Here is a 26,806-nt window from a genome sequence, read left to right on the forward strand (position 1 = left end):
GTTATTCCTATTCTCATATCTTTGCCTGAGACCCCCTAAATTTCAAAATTATAATAATTCAGAGAGAGGGGGTTTACATCTTCAGGGGAGGCTCCTGCCTTCCTTAGCAGACACCTGTCTTTCCAAACCAAGACTGTTTTATTTACAACTTGATAAGAAACAAATGCTCATGCTTAGTACTGAAACAGACACAAATATGATGATCAGATTAGTATTTTTAATTTGATTTAACAGAGGCCAGCTTACCCCCCAGAACTTCACCTTGCTCTTGCAACAATGTATTGTTTTCTCATAGGGAAGACTATAAATCACAATCTGAAAAACTCAGTTATTGAAGAATTGGAAGAGATAGTAATGAGATGGAAGCCCCACAAAAAGTTTCAGTAAGCAGGTCCCACTTTTGTCTACAAAGTCAACTTGGAAATTTTAAATATGCCTTTTTAATGATATCTATTAGCTTATGCTTCACCAAAATGAGTAGAGTTAATAGATGAGTCCCTTCTCCCCACACAATCTCCCTCCTTCCCTTGAATCTACTAGCTGTTTTACTGCAAGAAAGATAAATAGCACCCATGAAAAGTGCATTACACAAAGAAAAAAAAAGACAGGTTACTGTGATAGTAGACTCCCTTCTGAAGGGAACAGAAGGTACCATATGCAGATCAGACCCACTCCTTAAGGAAGTCTGCTGCCTACCTGGGACATTAAAGATGTGAAGAGAAAGCTACCTACCCAGTACAGCCCTCAGATTATTATACAGTATTGATTTTTCAGGTAGGCAGAAATGAGGTTGCAACAAGAAGTCTGAGGGCATTGGGATGATTGGTTAAGGGATCAGGGGCACAAGTAGTGTTTTTATCCTTCCAGTCACAAGGAATGATGAAGGAAGAATCAGGAAGAGCCAGCAACTCAATACCTGGCACCGAGTATGGTGTCACTGGCAGAACTTTGGGGTTCTTGATCATGGGTCAGTCTATACAACACCAGGCCTGCGGGGTTCACTTGTCTCAAAGGGAGAAAAGGATCTTTGCACAGGAGTTCACAAGGCTCATTGAAAGAGCTTTAAACTATATTTGAAGAAGGAAAGGGATAAAACCAAGCTTGCTACAGATAAGCTGGGGGCAGGGGAGGAGGGAGGCATGTGACTGAGGGGTGTGCTAGCAAGGTCCTTTGCCATCTCAGTGGAGGTAGGAAATGGAGATCCATGTGGCAACAAAGGCATGAGTTATTTATTTATCAGAAACTATGCAAGTGCCTGAAAAGAATCACATGGGAATGAGGGCTTCTCCCTTTAAAAAGACAGCCAGATCAATAGATCAGCTGAAGTGCATCTACACCAATGCATGTAGCATGGACAACAAACAGGAGGAGCAACAAACATTGCACAGATGGAAAACACTGTTGTAGCAACGGCTACACACTATGATATAGTTGTCATCATGGAGACATGGTGGGATGACTTACACAACTGGAATGCTATGATGGATGCCTATAAAGTCTTCAGAAGGGACAGGCAAGGCAAGAGAGGCAGCAGGGTCGCCCCTGTATGTTAGGGAGTGTTTTGACTGTCTAGAGCTTGCCAAAGACGATGAAAGGTTTGCATGTTTATGGGTAAGGATCAGGGGTGAGGCCAACAAGGCAGATATCCTGGTGGGGGTTGTTACAGACCACTCAACCAGCATGAGGAGGCATATGAAATATTCTATAAGCAGCTGGGAGAAGTCTCACAATTGTTGGCCCGTGTTCTTCTGGGGTGTGCTGGTTTTGCACGGAAGTGTTTTTTCTAGGAAGAGCTGTGGCAAAACCAACTAGTGACTGGCTTTGAATGTTGACAACATGTTTAACCAATTACATATGGGGATACGCCTCTGTGAAAACACAGGTTAAAAATTCGGGAAAATCCTGGGAAGGTCTCTTTTCTTCCGGCCTGGGAAGAGGTAACAAGCGGGCCTGGCTCCCTCCTTGCCTGGGGCCAGGCCCCTTCCCGGGAAGCTGTCTTGGGTTTTGTAACCAAAAAAATGTTATTCTATTCCATCTATTGAAACCGAGTAGGTCATTGTTACTTGTCAGATGGTGCAGTGTCGCTTATCTCTCTTCATTGTTCCACTACCCCCATGGGGATATCTTCTGCTAATGGACTATTAAAAGCTCACCAATGACATGACACATTACATCATACCATTGTAAGATGCTCCACACAGGGAGGAGAAGCCAAACCATCTTAACCTAGATAAAAAGGAGCCACAAGTGTCACCAGACATCCAGTTTTCCACCAGATACCTGGAGGAAGACCGGACCCATCTCACCATTACTGGACCCTTTTTTTTTTTTACGGGACCATCTCTAGTCCAACAAAACCACATCTGCCACTCCAGGAGGACTTACTGTGGACTGCTTCCAACACCCTGACCAACAGGGTGTCACGTTGTATTTCTGACTCTGCCAGGGTTTTCTAGGATTTCTTGTTTGTTTGTTTGCTTGCTTATTCTTCTGTACTACAACATTTGTGTTTTTATATCCCTAGTAAAGAACTGCTATATCTATTCCCAAAATCTTTGCCTGACAGCCTTTTAATTGCAATTTTATAATAATTTGGAAAAGGGGGAGGAGGGGCTTACATTTCAAGGGAGACTCCAATCTTCCCTGGCAGATACCTGTTTATCTAAACCAAGGCAAATATGAAAACATCAAAGTCAGCAAAGGAAGAGCTGAGTCTTAGACAGAAAAGAGAACAAGAAGATGCCTAGTCTTAGGCTGAAATTCTTTGATAAAGCCATGGTAATGGACTGTAATATACTAAAATGTCTCTTTAAGTCATGGAAATATGTATTGGGGAGATGAAAAGTGTGTTCAGATTGTAAATATGAGCAGAGGTATTTGTGGTGGACTAAGCAAATATTGAAGTAGCTATGATGTTATGAAAAGTTTGAACAGAGAGACATGAAATGAAGATGAAGCACTGCCCCCAAGAAGATCTCTGTTCCTAGAGATAAAGATGATCTTAGAGAGAGATGAAGAAAACCTTTGCTTTTGAACTGTTCATCTTTAAAATGATACCCCATGAGTTTGCATGACCCATAATGCAGCTGTGGGAAGGCTACATGATATGGGAGGGACTTTACAAGTGCAGATTCCTGGGTGGCTGTTTTTGTGAGAATTAAAAAGCCACAAGAGAACTGTTCTTGTCTTGTGGGAAGTTCCATGGCAGATCAAAAGAGACTTCACTCTCTGAGAGGACTAATAAAATACTATTTTATAGGTGGTAACTGATCTAGAGCTCCAAGTTTTGTCTCTATACATTGTCTGTGAGAAGGGAAAGAAAAGTTGTGGGGGAGGGGAAGTTTTTTGAAGGTTTTATTCTGATTCTTATTAATTTTTTCCTCTCTTGTACTTTTGCTAATAAACCTGTCTTTATACCCTTTAGTGTTTTGAGCCAGCTTTGCTTCTCTCCTAATCCTATCTCACAGCAGAAAAAGAGTAAATAATTCTAGTGCGCACTCAAATCACTACAATAATGGTGCACCGCCCGGGAAACAGAAATAGGTGAACTTAAAACCACTACGTGGGGGATTTCAACTTACCAGACGTCTGCTGGAAATACAACACATCAAAGAGAAAACAGTCCAGGAGGTTGCTGGAGCGTGTGGAAGAGAACTTTCTGACACAGCTGGTGAGTGAATCAACCAGAGGAGGTACCTTGCTGGATCTGTTGTTTAAGAACAGAGGACTGGTGGATGATGTGATGGTTGGAGGCCATCTTGGGCACAACAGTCACAAAATTAATGAGAATTCTTAAAGAAGTAAGGAAGGGTGCCAGCAGAACTGCTCTTTTGGACTCCTGGAGGGCAGACTTTGGCCTATTTAGGATACTGGTTGAGACAGTCCCTTGAGAGGCAGTCCTGAAGGGAAAAGGGGTCCAGGAAGGCTGGACACTCTTCAAGAAATTTTCAAGGTGCAGGAGCAGGCTGTCAACATGTACCAAAAGACGAGCCAGCAGGCAAGATGACCAGCCTGGCTGAACAGAAACATTTTGATGGAACTCAGGAAAAAAAGGTCAGTTTACTAACTTTGGAAGAAGGGGCAGACAACTCAGGAGAACGTCCTGTGTTGACTTGGGGTCCTCACTACAGGAAAGACATTGAGGTCCTGGAGCATGTCCAAAGTAGGGCAATGAAGTTGGTGAAGGGTTGTGGTGGTACATCCCCATCTTCCCCTCCTTTCCCCTCATTCTTGGGCCTGGTCTACAATCTCAGAAGCTCCAGCTGAGCAGTGAAGCATCCCTTGATGGTAGCAGTCAGGCCACGAGGCACTCCCTGATTGTACCAGGAGCTCTTGTATGGTAAAGGTGGGAACAATCAGAAACAACATCTGCCCAACAAAGGTAGGAAACAAAGGATAAGTAGCTATCCTTTGTAGCCTTGGTAAATCATTTACCTGAATCGCACCCTGAGAGAAACAGCACCATTGTTACTGGACTTTCTGGGAAAAGAGACCAGTAGTTACCAGCTTGGGTTATGTCCAGGAGAGAAACTTACTGATGACTAAAGCCAATCATGACAACATGGTGATCAGTCAAAGGTTGGACTCGATCACACAGGTCTTTTCCAACCTAAATGATTCTGTGATTCTGTGACCCTATAAACAGCGGTCTTGAGTGAGGCCCTTTGAGCTCTCTTGGACTGCAGTGGGCTGAGTCAGCACCTCCCTCTGAGTGGGGCCTTTCAGAGCTCGCAAACCCTCAAGTTTGTGATACTCAAAGGACCATCACTGATGATGAGGCCTAGGCTGATATTTCCCCTCTGTCTCCATGCTCCTCCAGGTACAACCCTTGCCTGTTGGGAAAGGCAAAGGGAATTGACATATTTCACTGAACCCGAGGGGAGTTTTTGATAGGTACATTTACACACGTAGAAATAGGTGTAGACATGGTTTTACCTATGTGTGTGTGAATCAATTATCTTTGCAGCCATATCCTTTGCACCCTTACTCCCTTTTGCATTCCTGATTTCTGTGTAAATCATTCCAAATTACTTCTAAGTTTGATCTTCCTTTGTATGCTTTAATCTGTTGCAGTAAGCAATAGAGTGGACCTTACCATAGAACTGTGTAAAGTCACTTTTTCACAAATTCAAATTAAACCCTGCTTTTTTCAATACTTTTGACAGTATTTCTTTAAGCGTCGAAACCACTCATTCATGACAGTGGGTCTAGAGCACAAGTCTTATGAGGAGCAGCTGAGGGATCTGGGGATGTCTCTAGAGTCCCTGCAGCATCATAGTCCAAAGCACTGAAAAGGACAATCTAGATGTTGCCATGTGTCTTGAGGATGCTTTTATTATCCCATACAATTTTTTTGGGTCTTTGATCTGTTTTGTTTTGTGCCCAGGGGTGGCAGCTGTCTGTGCCCCACCCCCCCATCCTCCCTGGCTCCAGAGCTGGCACAATAAATGGCAGCTGAGTTGTGGTTTTCGAGAGGGGGGGGTGTCGCTGTGATTATTTAACCTTCTGATGACTGCTTACATATTTCTAGTGGAGTCTCTCACAAATGTAACATAAACAAGTAGATTGTTTTCATTCCAGTCTGTGATGGACTAGTGAACTGATCACTAGAGTCAGAAAGGTGTTCCTCTCATCTACCAATCCTTGACCAAACTCCAAATCCTATTTAAATCGCAAATGATAATAAACTTTCGCTTTCTCTGCTCACCTCTAAACCTGAGTGAGTGTGGTTCTTTCGTGTCCCTACCAGCAACAGGCAGGAGGGGGGGGGGGGTTTGGGGTGGGGTGAGAAGCAGTCTCCTCTCTTCCAGCAAGCGTTTGCACTGGACACATGCAGCCAGTATCTCTGACCAGGGATCCTGCTGTTTCTGTGGGTTTTGCCTGATGCTTTTTTTTTTTTTTTTTTTTTTTTTTTTTTTTTTTTTTTTTTTGCTTCAGTAGTGTGACTGAGCTTGCCGGCTGGGCATCTTTTGCTGCATTGCTGTTGGGAAGCCCAGAGCCAGTGCATACCCCACCAGGACCTGGGACCACCCTCATTTCCAGCCGGGGGACTGCCCCCACCTTCCACACAACCCTGATCCGAAGGACCAGCCAGGGCCGATGAGAAAAGCCCAAAGAGCCTTTTTTATCTACTGCGTTTGGGAGCCAGACTGCTTCTGCCCAACCTCCACCACAACTACACCATTGCTCCGGGTTTGTGCTACACTGTAGCTTTTCACCCTCTGCCTGCTGGGAGGTCCAGCCATTCCAGCTTGTTTCTCCTGAGGTTCCTGCTACAGCTCCTTTTGCTATCCAGAGGTGTCATCTGGATTGGCTGCCCCTGGAGGTTTGTAAAAGAAGCCCCTTCTCCATCCCATTCCACTGGCTGTGTCCGCCATTGTCCACGTGGGAGGGAGACAACATAAACTCGCGCCACAGCGCCCCCTGCAGCCGCACGGGAGTCATCGCACCTGCTCTGCCTGGCTGGGGAGCCACCAGCCCCCCTGCTGGCTGCGACTGTAGGTGCACCAAAGGGGAAATTGCTTAAAGAGCAGCGAAGAGACTGTTTATTGGGTTTTCTGTTCTTTGTTGGTTGTTGTTACCCTCATTATATATGCACACACTAGTAAAGAACTGTTATTCCTTTTCTCCTATCTTTGCCTGAAGGCCCTTTAATTTCAAAATTATAATAATTTGGAGGGGAGGGGCTCATATTTTCCATTCCAGGGGAGGCTCCTGCCTTCCTTAGCAGACACCTGTCTTTCAACCAAGACACCATGCTGCAAAAATAATAATATCGACATCCTCTGAAGTACTACAGTCAAAGCATTGAGATTTCCTTTGTTGTTTTTCTCATAAAAGAGAAGAAAATCTGAATTGAGAAGGAAGCCTTTTCTCAAGCTTTCATATGAAGGCAAAAAAAAAAGCAAATGTTGGAACTAAAGCAGGACTGTGAAAACAAAAATGCTTATCTTGACAAGTGTCTTAAAATGCAAAAAATAATAGCCAACATCTAGTCCAACCCTTAAAAAAGTCTCTGAATTAATGTTCTGTTGTTTTAAGCATGGAGTTTCAGGTTCAAGATAACATATTTACAGATGGTCTGCCTGCTCTTACATTGAGCTACAGAATGGAAATTGGCTTAAATATCTCAAATATCTGACTTGAAAGAAGTATTTGATGCTGTACACACACAGGATAGAAAAAAAATAATATAGTGCATAAATGAAGGTTAGCTTTTATAACAGAAATAGACATGAATATCTAGTGAGATTTCAATCACTTAAGGATACATACCTAGCTATCAAGATGCTAATGAAAGTTTAATATTCTCCAAGGGAAGTGGGCCTCAAAATATTAGTGAGCACATATGATTGTTTATAAACATTCCCACCAAGCAACATCCTAAAATACTTTCCAGGGAAAGCTGCAGCTCATAGCATTCCACCAGTCAGGACAGATAAGGACATGAAGAAAAGGCAAATAAATGATGGTTTTATAGGCACATGAAGAAGATAGCTGCTATTTGACAAAAGACTAAAGGAAATAAATCAGAAGTGGGGAAGTTGTTAGGCTTTTGAAAACAAAGAAGCTTTAGTTTCCCAGAACAGAAGATGGGAAAGGTAATTTGAATAAATGGACAATTTTTATTTCAAAATATTCTAACAAAATACAATGAGTGACACTGGCAGAAACTAAACAACCATGAGTCTGCAGCTCAGAATGCATCTCAGACTGAGAAAATATACGTACTATTTTTCTTGTTACAAGAGACATGACTTTCATGACACTAAAAAGTGAATGGTTAGCAATGAGGGGATACTAATCTTTTTAAAGATGAAGAAAATGCAAAAACGTGGATACAATTGCACTGTTAATTATGATACAGTACCCTAATACATATTTAGCCCACATCTATGAGAAGAGTATTTTCAGATATACAAAAGGCAACTACAGAGGAATGTTTATAAATATTTTATACCTCCTACTTAATTTATCTACAGTAATATCAATTGTCTTGAAGACAGCTAGTTCTTTGACAACTACCTTGAAAACAGTTACAAAACATATCTAGAATACTGAGAGGGAGTCATTGGGAAGATAAAGGTCTTGCTAAGGTCAAAAGAAAAAAATAATTTGCACTTTCCTCAGTAGAGGGAAAAAAGCTTTGATGTTTGGTTTCTTAAACAAGGAAAATACAAAAGCCAACTAAAATTGTGAAGAAGAAAAACAATATTATGCCATACCCTGAAAAAGAGCCCTCAAAAAGTATATCGATGAACTAGAAAAATCCTGCCCAGCTAAAGAGGTAAACAAATGAAAAAGTCAACAAATGAACTAAAACATATTTTATATTTGTATCTGCTTTTGGAACCTGTCTCCCTTCTAGTTTAAGGGGGAATATGCATGACAGGAAGAAATGTTATCTCATTCAAGCATATATTTTTATAAACTACATTTAATAGTCAAAATCTGGAAATATTCAGGTACTCAAAAAAAAAATCTGCCCTTCATCCCCATCCCAAGGGATCAATTTACACACACACACATACATATAAACATTAACAGATCTGTTTCAAACAAAAGCTTTTAAAAATACTCTATAAATATGTACTTGTAGTTACAAACAACAACAAATCCTTGTTTTTGTTAAAACTAAAGTTTGTCTGTGAGCACAAATCATGCATGAAAGGAGGGAAATTTTTTCTTAAAACTACATATGCTTCACATGCTGCTTCAAATGGCAAAGCCTTGTGTGTCTGGCTCAGTGCCAGTTGACAGCTCAGCTGGATATCAATACTCATTCTGACCTCCCCCTTGCAGTATGTCATTTCTAAATTGTTTCTGCAGTAGAAAGTTTATTCAACCTTTCTCTCAAATTATGTTGACTAGCCATCCTTCTGCTATTTCTTCCTAGCAGAACAGGTCATTTATTTCTGAGAGCACAAAAGCCAGACAGCAATTCCTAATGATCAACTTGATACAAGTGGAATTTCTACTGTCTTGGCTTCAATTAATTTTGCTGTCAAAACAAATGACTGCTTTTAGTGTTTAGATATTAAGCTGCATCACAAAGGTCAATTTTGTGAGTACACAAAAGTATAAGAAATCTTTATCCTGCTATAATCAGAACCTGTTTCATGTTTATCAGCAATTTTTAAGCTTTCTAATTTAGAAACCAGGAAATCAAAATATATTTTCTCAGCATTACTCTTTCTAACACCATCTAACACCAACTCCCATTTTTATTGCCTGTTCAAAAAAGGGAAGTGCTCTTCTAAAAAGATAAGGAGATATTAATTTTTCCCTGGAAAATTACTTTTTTATTCAAGAAGTAAAAAATAAGAAAATCCCCCAAATTCAAGCATAGCTTATTTGAATGAATGCAGAATAAAGATGAATAATTGTTTTACCGTTCCTCAGGTAAATAACATGTTTTCGGTATATTTAGCATGCTAGTACCAGATTGCCTCAAGCAAATATTAGTTCATGGGTTTGGTCAGCACTACTCTACCAAAACGACAATGAAGGACAGAAAATGTAACAACTGGCCTGATAACAGGCCAGTCTGAGGGGAAAACATTGAAGTAATATTGTATCTTTAAATCTAATTCTACAAGTACACAGTTCCACAATGATCACTGAATTTCTGACTACTTTTTGTTACATCCTCAGGTTTATATATGAGCCTAGCTGATTTATAGCCTCTAGAGATGCTTAAGACTTGACCAAACATACCTGTTTTTTAAATTCAAGGTAAAAAACACCCTATAGTATGGTGATAGCACTCCTTTTGAAAAAGAAGAAACTATAGTAGAAGCATAAATAACTGCAATTATCCGTCGTAACTGATGTTCATGTAGAGAGAAAATTAGAAAGGCAAAAGCTCAGCTAGAACTCAATCTGGCCACTCTTGTGAAAGATAATAAAAAGTGTTTTTATAAATACTTCACAAAGAAAAGGAGGGCCAAGGAAAATCTCCATTAAATGGGAAGCAAGGAAAGGATTAGAGAAACGTATCGAAAAATTTTTAGAATGTGGATTTTTGAAGGACTGTGAATCAGAATATAACACATCAACATTACCAGTTAAAAAGCAAAATGAGAATATAGGTTAGTGCAAGATTTAAGGGCCATTATTAAAAGCATCTGATATTCATCCAGTAGTAGCTAATCCGTACACACTTGACAGCACTGAAAGAGGAATATAAATGGTTTATAGTGACTGATCTTAAGGATGTCGTTTTCTGCATACCCTTAGAAGAAAATAAGTCAAGCAATATTTGCTTTTGAATGGGAATGTCCCACCTCTGGATGCAAAGTTCAGTTAACCTGGACTGTCCTACCACAGGGATTTAAGAATAGTCCAACAATATTTGGAAATCAACTAGCAAAAAAATTAGAACAATGGAAGAAAAATAACACTGAAGGAGAAGTTTTCCAGTATGTGGATGACATTGTGCTGACAGCAGAGACCCAAAACCAATGCCTACAAATGACCATAAGTCTGTTGAACTTTTTGGGACAGAATGGTTACACAGTAATTAAAGGAAAAGCTCAAATAGGAAAGGCAACTATGAGCTATTTGGGCTTGGGGATAACTCAAGGGCAGAGAATTCTTGGCCTTGACAGAAAGGAAGCAATCTGCCAAACTCCAGAACCTGGGAACATCTGAGAATTGTGAGGCTTTCTAGGAGTGGTCGTGTGGTACTGGTTGTGGATATTAAACTATGGACTTTTAGCGAAGTCCCTCTATGAACCTCTAAAAGAGCCAGAGGGAGGACAATTAGTGTGGACTCCTGAGTCCCAAACTGCCTTCTGAGAACTGAAAAAGGCATTAATGACAGCACCCGCATTAGGGTTTCCTGATTTAACCAAGCCCTTTGAACTGTCTGTGCATGAGAGGCAACATTTAGCCCTGGAGGACTTAACACAGAAGATGGGAACCGGGAGGAGGCCTGTTGCCTATTTCTCTAAACAGCTGGGCAACATGAGCAAAGGATGGCCAGGATGCTTGTGCCTGATTGCTGCAACTGTTCTACTGATCCAAGAGGCCAGGGAGCTCATGACTGGACAGCACATAACTGTTTTTATCCCTCACATGGTGATATCTGTATTAGAATAAAAGGGGGGACATTGGATATCCCCCAACAGGATGCTCAAATACCAAGTTGTGCTTTTAGAACAGGATGATGTGGAATTGAAGACAACAGCAGCCACTAATCCAGCCATGTTTCTTGATCCAAAAGCAGTGGATGAGGGAGCCCTGATACATGATTGTCTCCAAACTATCAAACAGGTATATTCCAGCAGAACTGATCTGTGGGATAAACCAATAGAGAATCCTGATTAAGAATTAATTACAGATGGCAGCAGTTTCATAAAAGACGGAAGATGGATGGCAGGATACACAATGGTGACTGCTATCTATTAGAAGCTTGATCTTTACCAATTATTACATCAGCCTAAAAAGCAGAGATAATAGCACTAAACCAAGCATTGAAATTGGCAGCAGGCAAAAGAGTGAATATTTGGACTGATTCTAGATATGCATTTGGTGTGATTCATGCCCATGGAGCTATATGGAAGGAAAAGGGACTGCTATCAGCTCAAGGATCAGCTAAAAAACATAAAAAAGAAATTTTACAAGTTTTGGAAGAAATTCAAAAACCAAAGGAGGTGGCAGTGATGCATTGCAAAGCACATCAATCTGAACAAACTATTGTTATGTTGGGAAACAAACTGGCAGAAAAAGCAGCTTGAGGAGTAGCTGATAAAGGCATTCTAGCGTTAGTACCACATAAACAACTTTACATATCTGAATTTAAGCTTAATTATGACAGTGAGGATCAATGCTTAGCAAAAATATTACAAGCCACTAAGAATCGGGAGAGCTGAGCAATACTCTGGGTATAAAATGGGACTTACACACCCCTTGGCCACCACAGTTGAGAGGTGTTGGGGGTTAGGTTTGTTCCTTCTTTCTCTAATGAATTTTTTCCCCATAAGTTACCAAGGAGACCAAGTGTTGGATACTTGAGAGTACTTAACCGAAACAAAGAGGTGGACAAAGGTGGAAGGGGGAGATAATGCAGGTAAAAGACAGAGCTTGAGGCAGCTGCGGGCTCTTCTTTTTCCGGCGTTCGGGGAGAGAGAGAACGGCTGTTGCTGGCTGGAAGAGTTTCACTGTGGCCAAAGGGATCCAGTCCTGGAAAATCTACTATCACCAGTTCGGCCTGAATCCGGAGTTTTCTCTGCCACCCGTGGAAGCTGGGCTGGCCTCTGCCTCACCTTCGGCTTCTTCGGCGCTGCTCCTCTTGCTCCAGTGTGACCCTGCACCCCCTGCGCTGCTGGGACATCCTGCCCCTGCCTTCCGAGACACCCTGCCATCCCAGCTACCAGCCCGGGACTTTTCCACTGTTTCAGCTTGGTGCTCTGAGGATCCTGCAGGGACACCGAAACCAAACTGCCCTGGGTTTTGTGAAACAAAGCCCTCAAGGTTCTTGGTACTGTTGTCGTTTGTCATTAATGCTGTAGTTGTTTGGTGGGGTTTTTTTGGGTTTGTTTGCTTTGTAATACATACTAGTAAAGAACTGCTATTTCTATTTCCCAAATCTTTGCCTAAGAGCCTCTGATTGTAATTTATAATTGAAAAAGAAAAAAAGGGGGGTGGAGGGGGGGGCAGGTTTACACTCTCCATCCCAAAAGAAACTCCAGTTGTTTTTTTTTTTTTTTTATTGCCTGGCAGATACCTGTCTTCCCAAACCAAGACAAGAGGGAAAGTGGAAAGGATGATTCAGACTTTGAAACGACAAATGTCACGGTTTAGAGACAAATTTAGGAGAAAATTCTCTGGAATAAGCATTTCCTCTAAAGACAAAGGGCTTCAGCAATCCCTTTTCTGCCAGTGAGAAAAATGAATACCGGTGGGTTAAAGTGAAAAAAAAAAAAAACCCAACTATTTATTGACAAAGTGCCTGCACAGCATGGGAAAAAAAAAAAGAAAAAATGGTAGATATTGAACTGCCAGACCCTTAGCCCACACACAGTTCATGCAGCAGCTTGGGCAAAACATATGGGAACCTGTTGAACCTATGGTGTTGGTCTCTTCCTCACAGCAGATTAAGCTGGTGGATTTTGGTGTCCTTTCTCTTGTTGGTTCAACTTTTGCTGAGATCTGGGGCCGAGCAGAGCGGCCTTCGCAGTCCCGGCTGACCGTGTCCCATTGATTATCTGATCTTGGACCAAAACCAAGCCGAACAGCTCAAGAGAAAACAAAAATCACAAAAGGATTGCTGTCACATGCCAGGGAAAGGGAAAAAAACCTTGCCTAAGGTAACAAAAGACCAATCTTGCTAAGCAACAAAGTAATGCTGGCCTGTATCACACCCAAGCATGCCTGGGAGTGAGGTTTTGAACAAAGACTGTGCAAGAGCCCCAAGGCTCCTGTCCCTGCACTGGACCCACCTTAAAATTACAGCACCCATTTCTGGGCATAGAGCAGATGATAAGGGAATAGAGTATCATCATAAAATCACCCCAAGACAACAAATTAGTAAAATGTGCCAATAAACCTTTTTAAAATGGCCACAGATCTTTCCTGTGTCTCTTTTGCCAGTTAGAATTCAGCCAGGGTCAAAACCTAAACTACTTCCCTATGAATTGCTGTATGGATGGCCCTATCAAACACCATCAGTTCCCAAAAAAATACATTCAAAGGGAGAAACAGATTTAAATCTATCCTTGATTTCTTTAGGAAAGACTTGCTGGACTCCGTTGGTTTATAACACTACTGGTACCAGTTGCTTTGGATACACCCATTCACCCATACCAACCTGGGGATTTTGTTTATGTAAAGACTTGGAACTCTGATCCCTTGAAGGAAAAGTGGAAAGGACCTTTCCAAGTCCTCCTGGTAACCTACACTGCATTCAGGATGGAAGGAATTGAACCCTGGGCTTATGACATGAGGGTAAAACCAGCAACCACACAAAAACCAGCAGAAACAAGACTGACTAACACCGTGGAGTTTTTTGAAATATAAATACTATTGTTTTAGGTATACGATATGATTTTATATTGGATCTAGATGAAGATGATAAACAAATGCATATTTATAATAATAGAAACTATGTTGTTAATTTCTGGGAAGAGAAATGTGGTCTTGAAGTTAGTGCAAGACTTTGGCAGATTACAAAATGTAACTTCTATAACAGCTTGCTTGCCAACACCAGCCTCTGCAGGAAATCCAGTACTGTGGGGAGCTTTAGTCAGAAATTTGACAAAAATTTGGGAACACGTGGGAAGGAAATAGTACCCATGCCAATTGGACAGGGATGGAAGAAGAATGTTCCTTACAATGGACACATAAGAACAATACCATTGAGAATTGTAGTATCTCAAAACTGGATCTGAAAACAACTTCAGGAAATATTTATCATCCAACAGGTTGCACTAATACCCCTTGGGGAAGTGAAATACTGGAAATATGGAATAGCCCTCAGACAGGACAATGGGATTATATCCAGCCAGTTGAGTGGTGTCTGGACTGGAAAGGGAGTGCAGGCCTCTCAGAGGACCCCTTACAGGTCCATATAAAACATCCTGATTTAATAAGGTTAAGGCAAAAGGATCCAAGGACAAAGGAAAAGTGGAATTGCACTCAAATATACACATACTAGTAGCAATCCTGAGGTACAGCAGCTCATGACTCTGGCCCAGGCTTTAAGGTTGGGATGTTGTGCTGGTTTTGCATTAATTGATTAGTGGTAAAAAAGGAAGAAGGAAGTGATTCTCTCTGAGAAGCTGCCGACAGCTTACTCCGTGCCTGACAAAACCAATCAGTGAGAAGCCATTTGTGCTGAAGCAAGTAAATGTTAAAGTAGCTGTGATCTCATAAGAAGCTTGAACAGAGAGAGAGAGAGCGATAGATGAGATGAACATAAAGATCTGCCTCCAGGGAGAGAAGATCTCTTCCCAGAGATGAAGATGATCTCAAAAATAAATGAAGGGAACCTTTGCTTTTGAACAGTTCATCCTTAAAATGGTACCCCATGAGTTTGTCATAGCTCATAAATGCAGCTGTGGGAAGGCTGTGTGAGATGGAAGTGACTTCATGAATGCAGATTCCCGGGCAGCTGCTATTTGTGATAATTAAAGCCACAAGAGAACTGTTTTTCTTGTGGAAAAGTTTTCCATGATATGACTCCTCTCCCTAAAAGAACTGATGAAAGACTATTTTAGAAGTGGTCAACTGACTTAAGTTCTAAGTTTTGTCTCTGCATGTTGTCAGTGAGAAAGAAAAAAAGTTTGTGAGGGGAAGAAAAGTGTTTTGAAGGTTTTATTCTGATTCTTATTAATTTTTTTTCCCTCTTATAGTTTTGTTAATAAAGCTTTCTTTATACCCTTTTAAGTTTGAGCCTGCTTTGCTCTTCTCCTAATCCTATCTCACAGGAGAAAAAGAGTAAATAATCTTAGTGGGTGCTCAACCCACCACATTATTTGGTGCATTGGAAGGGAAACAAAAAATTAGCCAACCAAAACCACTACAGATGTGTTTGTAGAAATTATTCTACGTTTCTTAATGACACCTGGTCTTATCTAACAGACAATGAGACTTGGAGAGGTATAGACTGTCAGCAGGACAAGGTAAAATCATTAGGACCCACAGTATGGGTAGGAAGTAACGGAATTTGGACCATACATTTGCCCTTAGGAGAATCAAGAGTACAACAGACACTAGGAGTATTAACGTCATGTCCCTTGTGGAAGGAGTCACCATTGGGAACCCAACTATGGGGAAAAGTTAAATGTGATGAAACTTAGAAACATCCCAGTATGGGAGCTATAGTGGGATGGATTTAAGAATCCATCTTTACTCCTCAAATACCTACCTTTAAGAACAGACCAGCCATACACAATTTGACTCTGCAAATGGAAACTTTAGCAAATGCAACTCAATTGAGGTTTACTGATATAAATGAATAATTCAAGCCACAACTAAAATGACCATACAAAATAGATTGACTTTAGACCAATTGGTGTTACATGAACATGGAGTGTGTGGTTACTTGAATTTAAACAAGACTTGTGTGCACATTCCAAATGTGACTGCTAGGTTGGATGATCAGATAGAGGATAAAATCAGATGCTGCATCCAGCACATAATAAAGAGCAGGATTAGAAAGTAACTGGTTAAATAAAATATTTAAAGGACTTGCATTTTCTCTGAGTGGTTGGCTGGCCCCACTTCTGCAAAGTATAATTGTGATCATAGTAATAATTGTGATCATGATACATGCTTTAAGATGCATAAAATCATGATTGCTAATGCAATGCAAGGAACTTATATGATGTTAGTAAAAAAGCAAAGTGAGGCTTATGAAGGCTTGAAAAGAAGACAAGCTTCACAAGCCTCAAAGGGGGAGGATGTTGCCCAATGAAAAATTGTCTATACCCAGTGAGCTAACACAATGCTTATGCTTCAAAGCCCACTGGCCCAAGGAACTGTACAATGCCCATTGTGTAAGAACTGGAAAGCAAGAGCCCCAGTTTCTGCCAACTTTGCCAGTTCACCAAGCAGTCAGCTATAACTTTGGGGACCCTGACAACTAGGGCCAACCAAAGTTTCCCCCCAGGATAGAAGAATGCATGCAGGTAGGGAAAATATGTAAATGATTTTGGGGAAACGATTACCATATATATGTTTATTCTGGGTCAATCAATGAATATGTATGTAAAATACAGTATATAAGCAGGAACTCGAATTCGCAGGGGAACCGTGATAATGGAGGGAAGTCAGCAAAGCAAACGCAGATACAACCAATATGATCAATCCTATGTTTCTCCCTTTGTTGCATGAAGATGGCAAGTTTTATACACTCTATATAGTTTACAGTTACAGGTGAATTCTAATTGGCACACAAACCAGGAAAGAATGCAAACACTTATTGTTTACCAACCCTTTAAGGCAGCTACTGTGTCCACACTAATTACTATACTTTCTAACTACTATAAAACCCTTTGACCCTTGCTAACACCTTAAGTTATAATTGTAACTGCAACACACTCTTGGCACTGATTTTTCTAGCTGTGCCACAACTCCTACAGGCCTCAATGCTGAGGCCTAAAGGCCTCAGCAATATGGCTCAGTCTGGATGATTCAATTACTGCTTATCTCCTACAGGAACTTTCCTGTACTCAGCATGCATGGTATTTCAGAGGCGATATCCCCTCATGCATCTGGATGAATAAAGAATTCCTGCTTCTTAATGCTAGATTGGTGTTAAGGAGTTTTTTTTATTTTTACCGAATTTTTGGGAACAGTTCCTCCAGGCACTTGAAAAGAAATAAAACAAAAACAGATGTGGGAATACATCTACAAAGCAGGACTCAGAGTACTGCTGAACTTGTGATAGATTTGGACATTCTGAACTTGGTAGGCCAAAAGCCATGGGAGATTCAAACAGAGATTTGAGGGAAGTCGGAAAAAAATGTGTTTTACTTTGAGGTAGGTGTGGTGGTCCCTGGACCATCCACAGAGGATGATTCACTCCCTTGGAGAGTGTGCAGCCCCTAGGCTGCCTCAGTTAGCAGTGACTCCCCTGTGAGAAGTCCCTTTGAGAGACTTGCTTGTAACACAGGGTGAGCAAAAATGCTTCCTTTGCAGTTCTATGTTAATGTTTCATACCCTATTGGTTACTCCCCTTGTTCCTGGTTTTTACCCCTCCTGATTGGTTCTTTTTGGATCCTTTCGCTGATTGGTCTGCTTTGCAATTCCTTTCCCCTTTGGCCAAGTTGTGAAACCCCGCCCCTAGCTACCCTATATAATCCCTCTCCCCTCAGGCTGTTTGGCTCTTTCCCCTTCAGACCTCACGGAATAAAGAAGCTCTCCTGGAGATCAGAAAGACCCCATCTCAATGTTTTTAGTCCTGCGTCACCCCAGGTGGCAAACACAGCTTTGCTGCTCAGGCAGCCTCACAAAAGAGCTAATCACTCTGTCCCTGAGAGTGCCTGCAACCCCATTGATCTGGGTGTCTTTTTAAAGACACTTATGACAAGGAAGGTCGCAGCACCTTCACCACTGGACCAGACCACCACAGATAGCCATGTAAATCTGCACCTGCAAAGATTGTAGTTAGGCATATTGATAAGAAACACAAACAATGTGGTTATTGCTTGGCAGTAGAATATTCTATTCAATGCTGTAAGGCTATATAAGATGAGCCCTGTAAGTCAATAAATTGACTTCTTGCATCCAAGCAGTGAATTGCATCTCTTCAATCGCTTTGACTTAGATGACTGTCACGATCCGCTCACACAAGCAAGGTTCGTGATGGTTCGTTTTAGGGATCTCAGAGCGCAAAAGACACAGCGGGGGACAAACTCAGTTTACTCAATCACAAATGCACCTTTATTTAGTGCCAACAAATGCGATAGGAGGGAGAGAAAAAGAGAATAGTTAGAAAGACAGAAAAGAGGGGAAGGGGATTATAGCTACCAACATGGAGGGTCGAGCCCTAGAGGCTTTTGAAGATGCCTATAGATGCGGTCTTCTCCAGTGGGGAGATCTCAAAAGTGAGCGGGGGTCTCCAGGGTTTTTATAGTCCTCTCCGAAGCGACAGGCAGTTGGCCAAACAGGTGGGGGAAATCATTGTAGTGTGTTCATTTAGAGAGCTCAGAACAAGTCGGTCGTCAGCAGGTACAGCGTCAACCAGTACAAGTCAGCAGGTGCAGTGTCAGTAGGCACAGTCCACCGTGACTTGTCCATTGTTTCTGCTCAGGTTCTGATGTTCTGATATGCGTGCTGGGTGTTTTCCATCGAACACACCTGCAGGCAGCACTTGGCCAACATCCCACCTCAGCCAGGCCAGAACTCCTGTACTGAGATTTTAAAGTCCCTTTTAGGGGTTTCAGTCTCTGTCCTTGACGATGGTCGTGAGGCAGATGAGGGATCTTCGGACCGTCTCTTACACCACCCCGTGACTCACGATTGTCGTCAAGAGAGCTCCTTCTGCAGGGTTCCGTAGTCTTGCGAAGTCTTCAGGGCTCATCCATGTTAGTAGCATATCCCGGAAAAAACAGAGACAGTAGAGAGTGTGTGTGAAAGAGAGAGAGAGGGAGAGAGAGAGAGAGAGAAAAAAATAGAAAAAGGAAATAGAAACAAAACAAAATCAATCAATATTGATTATAACAATTTTTTCAAAATAATCGAAACAAATCATAAAATTTCTCAACGTTATAACAATTTTCAAACAACAGCTTAATTTTGATTACAATATAACATAATTAAAACAAACAACAATAATCAAAACAAGCAACCAACAATTTCAAATTAATCTGCTATTGGAGTTCTAATTTTCGCTGTTTGGGTAGTACGTCTCGTGTCAATAACTTTGGGAGTGTCTCTTGCAAAAGGGGTCTTGACTAAACTGTTGCTTCCAATATAGATGCCGAGTGTGTCAACTTCTTCATCATTTTCCAATTTAGGATGTATAAAATGACTGATAAGACAAAACCAAACAAAACCAAAATCAAAAGAACAACAATGGGATAACACACTTTGTTCAGGATACCTGTAGCCGTAGGTGACCACCCAAAAAGGGTATCCCACCACCTGTGTTCAGCATCTTTTCTTACCTTTTCCATGACATGATGTATTTTTCTCACTTTGTAATGAATAGTTACCAGGGTTTTCTGTCTGTTTTTCTTGATCTTTTCCAAAATCTCAATTAAATCCTGATGAAGCAACAATTGCTTCACCAAAGTAAGATTCATCCCAATAGGGGGAGTCAATAATTTGTGCATCACTGTATAATCAGATTGTAAAAGGTGATAAAAGGTAACTGGGGCTGAGTAAGAAGAGTCACATCTTGTAATTGTGGTAAAGTTACAAATACAAAATTTTGAGTGATTCTTAAGATTCACTACTATTTCTTCTACAAACACTACATCACAAGCAGTTTTAAAGCATGCACACCCATTGCCTATATATATTAGCACTGTTTCAGAAGTCTGGTTAGGGTGAATTTCAAAGTGGCAGATATTTTGTTCAGTGTCCAGACAAATGTCTTGAGCTGATTGCATTACTCTCACAGATGAAACCTTACTGTTCCTGAACAATACATGATTCTAAATTAACAGTTTGCCATCTCTCGCCATTTTGACGGGCCCATTCTCTGTGCTCAAAAGCATAGAGAATAGCTCCATCATGATTTAGTCTTAATGCAATGATAGGAAATATCGAGTGTACAGAGGCATTACATATGGTTAACACAAAAGTTGTAACTGTGTTGGTATTGGGGTTATAGGTAAAGTTTACTAATTTCCACCAGGATTGGAATTCCTTTTCAAAATCATTTGCATTGTCTCAAATTATTTTCCAAATTTCAGTAGGAAAAGTGCCTTCTCCTCCTTCCCTTATGATTGAGGCAACAACTGTCTGCATCCAAAGCTGTGTCTGAATGCAGCTAAGAGCCAAAGAAACACTGTTTTGTGTAGCACCAAGATCATCAATTATCATTTTGTGATCATTCACATTCACTTTTTCTCAATTTGGTAATATGTTTGATAGCAACCACTGATGTGGCCCCAAAGCCAATAAGGATAACTACAATGGTTGTTGTAATTTGGTCAAATCTATAGTTTTGGCAGCCAATTTTTTTATTAATACTTCTAAAAATTCCCAATTTACAATATTTATCATGGTTTATACGGCCCTCATGTCCCTCGGAGTTCTCCTGTAAAAAGTAAGCACAACAGAATCTGCCACCAAAAGGCAGAAAGTTAGAATGATGGAAATTCTCCAGTGTGCATTTATTCGATACTTTTTCCCTAGAGCATCAAAGGTTACCCATGTGTATTTATTCAGAGGGGGTTTTAGCACTAGTGGTACCTCTCCCACCATGGGGAGGTCCACCAAAACAGGTTGTCCAGGGTAACGTGCTGGATTTTTAGAATCACTTGGTCCCTGTAGTGAGGGGACTATGCTTGGAGCTGTTGGGCCAAAAGGAAAAGCATCAGTAAACCAAGGACTTGCTGACTGTTGGGGAGAAAAGGGAGGGGTAATAACTGAGGCAGGTTTGTCTTGGATGCTATCCAAGTTTTCTGCTTCTTGTACTGCCAGTTTTTTCACAGCTCCTTCGGTTATTGAGAAGATGTTACAATAATGTTCAATCTGAGCATACCACTTTCTTACTGAGGCTGTCTGGGCCACCCCATCAGCTGGGGGAGTCCCAGTAGTGACTGACTTAAAAACTTGGAAAGGCCCTCTCCAAACAACTGGTTGTTGTTGTACAGTCTTCTCTACTTCTATGAGAACTAGACTAACCACAAACAAGCCTTTTTCCCAGGTAGTATACCTCTTTTCAGCATCTCTGAAACCACAGGAATAAAAACCAACAGGCCATGTTGGACCACCAGGACCCCACTGCCATATGTGTACTGACAACCCTGAGGAAGCAAATCCCCATTCTACCTGAAAGGAATCTGTTGGGTGGATCGGGCCTAGGGCCTGATGAGCTGTGGCTCCAAAAATCAACAATTGTAATGCTTCTTCCTGAGAAGGGCTCCAGTTCCATTTTACCCCTTTTTTCAGTAAGTTATAAAGAAGTCTGACAATTATAGAAAAATCTGGAATGTGTTTTCTCCAAAACACTAATAATCCCAAGGCATGCTGTAAATCTTTCCTGGACTCAGGTACTTTAATTTGATCTGAGGAGGTTCGGGTGTCAGGTGGGATACATGTCATACCTCCTTTCCACCAGATTCCTAAAAATTTTACTTCTTGATAAAGTTTTTGTATTTTCTCTGAGGAGATCTGCAAACCAAGGCTTTCTAAGTGGGAAGTTATTTTCTGTTGAACATCCCCCACTTGCTGTGTTTTATTGTTTAAAACTTGTGCTAGGGAGTGCTGTGGCTTGTTGCCCAAGGTTTGTGGAAGAGGAGGTGCGCTGGGTTGTCGGTTGGATGATTCCAACACAATGGGTTTGGGACAGGGCCAATTAAAAATTATTTTAGCCAATTTATCATAAGGCAATTTATCCATAATTTTTTGCGGTGCTCCCCTTTTCAGTCCTAGTGACCACAGCTGCTGCTGGTTGGAAATTTGTTTTCTCTTTTCTGATTTTTCATTAGGAGGGGCAATGTGCCTGACTCCTCTGGGTTTTTCTGGTTTGTCCTCTGAGTACTTAACTGGTCTATATTTTTTACTGTAACTTATTAACTCCTCTGCTACCTCACTCCATGTCCAAAGTTTATGACTGCTGTTAGATTGTGTGCTAGGAGTTGTGAAAGGTGAGGAGTCAGTGGAACCAGTTTGATCTTTTGTATGGCCAAGAAATCTTTCAAGTCTACCGGAGTGATAGATGCTATTGTTTTTTGAAGAAGAATTGCTGTTGGTTTAAGAGACTCTGGCAGACCTCGAATTAGGGGGGTCATAATCTCAGGTTTGACAGGCTGTTGCATTGGTGACTCATAGCCAGAGATTCATTTTCTTTCATGTATCATTTGCAAGCATGCAGCTTTGTGTATGTTTTCTAGGAGTTGGTCTGAGGTACCGACTATTGCCAGAGGGTCGCCCCTCTCAAGGGGGTTTAACCCCCCTGCCCAGTAGGCTGCACACTGTGTCAGGGACCATGGAGCATGTGTGTTTCCTGTTGTTAAGAAAACTCCATGTCCCCAATAGTCACTTGCTTCTTGTTCACTTAATTTAATTTGGTCGCCCCCTGTGAGGGAAACTCTAAAAACATACTCCGTCTCTGATTCACTAGGGAGATGGGAGTATTCTTTCTTTAATTTAGCTAATTCAGTGGTCGTGTATGGTATTTCTTTGGTGGTTATGTGGGGATCATGATCTTCTTCATTTATATAATTATATTCTTTTTTAATGAGAGGTCTCAAGTTGGAGCAACAGTGTTCCCCACAATTTTGCATGTGTACTAATTCTTTCTGAGGGTATATTTGTTTAATGTTGTATGTCTCCTTTCCTTCTATTTCTGTGGGTGAATCTACAGATTTTAAGTTTTTGCTTCGCTCTTCTGCAAGAGAAATCTGCAGCAAATAAATCTGATTTCTGTCCTGGTCTAATTGTTTTTGCAAAGCTTCTACCAAATTTTGCAGGGATTCTATTACTGCTTTTTCTTCACTTACCCGCTCAGAATGGGTCTCTATGGCTGCCGAAAGGCAGGCCCCCAAAACTGAGCAAAGAATGGTTTTATTTTTGCCCAGTTTGTATCTAGCATCATGTTGCAAAGAATATATTCTATCTACAATGTTTTCAAAGTTAAACCAATTATTCTGTGCCCACCTTTCTCCGTCTGGAGAAGGTCTAGCACTATGTTTTGCTAGCAAAGCATAAAATGCATTCTTATGTTTTTCACTCATTTTGTGAAGGGACCAAAACCACTCTCAGGGAGGTACGCTTAAAGTTACACCAAAGGCACAGCTAAAACTGTTTCTCTTCGCTTCCCTGGAATGGGCGAGGAGACCAAAACTGCCTGGGAGGTTCACCTTAGTTACAAATGGTTGTCTCCTCAACTACACCAAGCAGCCCAAAACACAAAAAAAACCCCCCCAAACTAACTACAGTCCCATCTTTTGCACAGTGAGATCCTTTTGTGAAATCCTGATGACAGGGAGTGCTATACGCCTGGGTGTATACAGTTTGCGGGAATTTTCCCTCGCCCCCCTTGCTTTCTAACAGCGCTCACCGAAGTGGCGTGCTAGGTGCGGCTGAGACGAGGGTCCTTCCCCTGTTACAAACTATATAAAACCCGCAACCCCTCTGTCCATCAAGATCCTGTCCGTGATGCCAATTTAATGTCACGATCCGCTCACACAAGCGAGGTTTGTGATGGTTCGTTTTAGGGATCTCAGAGCACAAAAGACACAGCGGGGGACAAACTCAGTTTACTCAATCACAAATGCACCTTTATTTAGTGCCAACAAATGCGATAGTGGGGAGAGAAAAGAGAATAGTAAGAAAGACAGAAAAGAGGGGAAGGGGATTATAGCTACCAGCATGGAGGGTCGAGCCCTAGAGGCTTTTGAAGATGCCTATAGACGCGATCTTCTCCAGTGGGGAGATCTCAAAAGTGAGCGGGGGTCTCTAGGGTTTTATAGTCCTCTCTGAAGCGACAGGCAGTTGGCCAAACAAATCGTTGCAGTGTGTTCATTTAGAGAACCCAGAACAAGTCGGTCGTCAGCAGGTACAGCGTCAACTAGTACAAGTCAGCAGGTGCAGTGTCAGCAGGCACAGTCACTTCACCGTGACTTGTCCATTGTTTCTGCTCAGATTCTGATGTTCCGATATGCGTGCTGGGTGTTTTCCATCGAACACACCTGCAGGCAGCACTTGGCCAACATCCCACCTCAGCCAGGCCAGAACTCCTGCATTGAGATTTTAAAGTCCCTTTTAGGGGTTTCAGTCTCTGTCCTTGACGATGGTCGTGAGGCAGATGAGGGATCTTCAGACCGTCTCTTACAATGACCCAATAAAAGAAAGAATTATAGCAGTTAATGGGAACTTTAGGATATTGGAGAAAACATGTACCTGGATTTTCTATCATTGTTTGCCCTCTGTATTCACTTTTACAAAAAGAAAAACAGTGGGAATGAAATTCAGAACATGAGGAGGCAGTCAAAATCCTAATACTAGAATTAAAAACGTATCAATCACTGGGACCAGTACACCCCCATGATCCTATTATAGCAGAATGGGGTTTTGTGGGGCATGGTACTTACTGTAACCTGTTTCAAATTTGCCCTGATGGACCAAAGAGACCTTTACTATTTAGTTCAATTGCATTTAAAGAGACAGAATAGAGATATATTGAATGGGAAAAGGGACTTATATCTTTAGTCTAGGCAGTGAAACAAGCTGAGAAGATACATCAGGAACAGCCCATACAAATGAGAGGACCATTTAATTTGCTGGAATCTATTTTACAAGGGATATGCTCCCCAGAAGGAGTTACACAAAAATCTACAGTCAGGAAATGGCATGTCTGTGTAATGGCAGTTGCAGAAAGAATGAAATTAACAGAAGGACATATTAAAGTTTCTAAATTACAAACTACTATAAATGCAGATTCATTGCAACATTACAACAATCTTTAAACCCTCATCAATTTTAGATGCATGTCCCCTTACTGAGGGGATGCCAACAGAAGACATTTGGTTCACTGATGCCTCAGCAAAAAGGGTAAATGATCAATGGCAATACAAGGCTGTTGCATCAAACATCAACACAAACAAACAAATAACAGAAGGTGGTGAAGGTAGTGCACAAGTAGGAGAGTTAAGAGCAGTTGTTTGAGCAGCTCAGAATGAAGCAAAAATAATCTATGTGGACTCCTGTGCTGTTTGGGCTGGTGCTACCCAGTGGCTCTGCCTATGGGAATCGCTAATTGGGGAAGTAAATAGACCTCCCCTTTGGAGATCTTAAGATTGGCAATTATTAAATATAGTCAGAAAAACATAACTCAGAATAGGATGGGTAAAAGCCCATGCCAAGGATTACAAACCAGCCACAAACTTGAATAGAAAGTTGCAGGAATTAACTAAAATCAAGGAAATAAAGATAGAAGACTCCTCAAATCAGGAATGGTAGTAATTGGGAGAATGGTTACATCAGAAATTAGGTCACGCTGATACAGAAGCACTTTATTTTGTTGAACAGAGCAAAGGAAAACCTATCAAACTATTCTTACAGAATGCTCTCAGTGAAGATTAAAATTACAATTAGATCACCCTGCTAAAGCACCACTCCTACACATCAGTAAAGGCAAAGCTTTATGGTCTTCATGACAAATTAACTACATTGGGCCACTCAGACCCTCTGCAGGATACTGATACATCCTCACAGGTGTGGAAGTAGTATCGGGCCTACTCGTGGCAGCTAAATGCGGAAAGGCCGAAAAGGCAGATGGTCAGATGGGACTGTCAGTTCTCAAGTCTACCTACTCCTGATGCTATCTAAAGTGATAATGGCTCACATTTCTTCTATAAGGAGGTACAGCAACGGGCCAAACAGGAAGGAATTCAATGGGGGTTTCACACCTCATATTATCCCCAGTCAAATGGAATCATAGAAAGAGCTAATGGCCTATTCAGAAAGAGCCTTAAACCACAAATGAGTGGATGGGATGCTGGAGTTCCCAGAATACTTCAGCAATTAAATAATCAGTATGGATCTACAGGGAACCCTGTGAGCCAAGCATTCTTTGTAAAACCGGAATTAAGTGCTCCACCTTTCATCAAAGGAGAACATCTGACAGCATTACAACCAGGACAACCTGTTATGATAAAATTACCCCAAACTGGAACTGTGCCTATGACCCTGACTAAACCTCATGGCCCACTTGCCTGGGAAGCTACTGACAACGGTGGTACAAAACATAGAATTAGTGCACAGTGGATTTTTCCTTCCTTTTAATGGGGTAACCTGTCTGGGAAAACCCTGTCAATACTTGTTTTATTTTACTTTTTCGGAAAATGATACAGGGAATGATGCAAGCACGTTTCCACTGAAGGTCAAAGGACAGCCTATTCTTCTCACAGAGGAAATCAGCATCAGAATGAACCAGGCTGGGCACATACATCACCAACCCACTGGATAAAGACCCTCACTTTTTGTAGGAAACGGAAAGATAGAAACTTCCACAGATACTGAAGGGTTTGATTTGTAGCCTTGGGAGAAGCTTGGATTGATGTAATAATAAAGGTACACGGACATTAAGCAGAAAAATAATAAACTTATGTTCCTATAGTTGCAAGTAAGAGTGTGCCTTGAATGAGTGGGAGGCTGTATTGGGTAAGATGATGAAGAG

At 41.4% G+C, this 26,806-nt stretch overlaps 1 pseudogene; it reads right to left on the reverse strand.

Moving 5' to 3' along the window:
* The window catches only part of LOC136302580 (F-BAR domain only protein 2-like), a 188,868-nt pseudogene that overhangs the window by 56,734 nt on the left and 105,328 nt on the right, over positions 1 to 26,806 (reverse strand).

This window comes from Chamaea fasciata, unplaced genomic scaffold (genome assembly GCF_029207755.1).
Source record: "Chamaea fasciata isolate MVZ Bird 193981 ecotype frontalis unplaced genomic scaffold, bChaFas1.0.hap1 SCAF_29, whole genome shotgun sequence".
Lineage (NCBI taxonomy): Eukaryota > Metazoa > Chordata > Aves > Passeriformes > Sylviidae > Chamaea > Chamaea fasciata.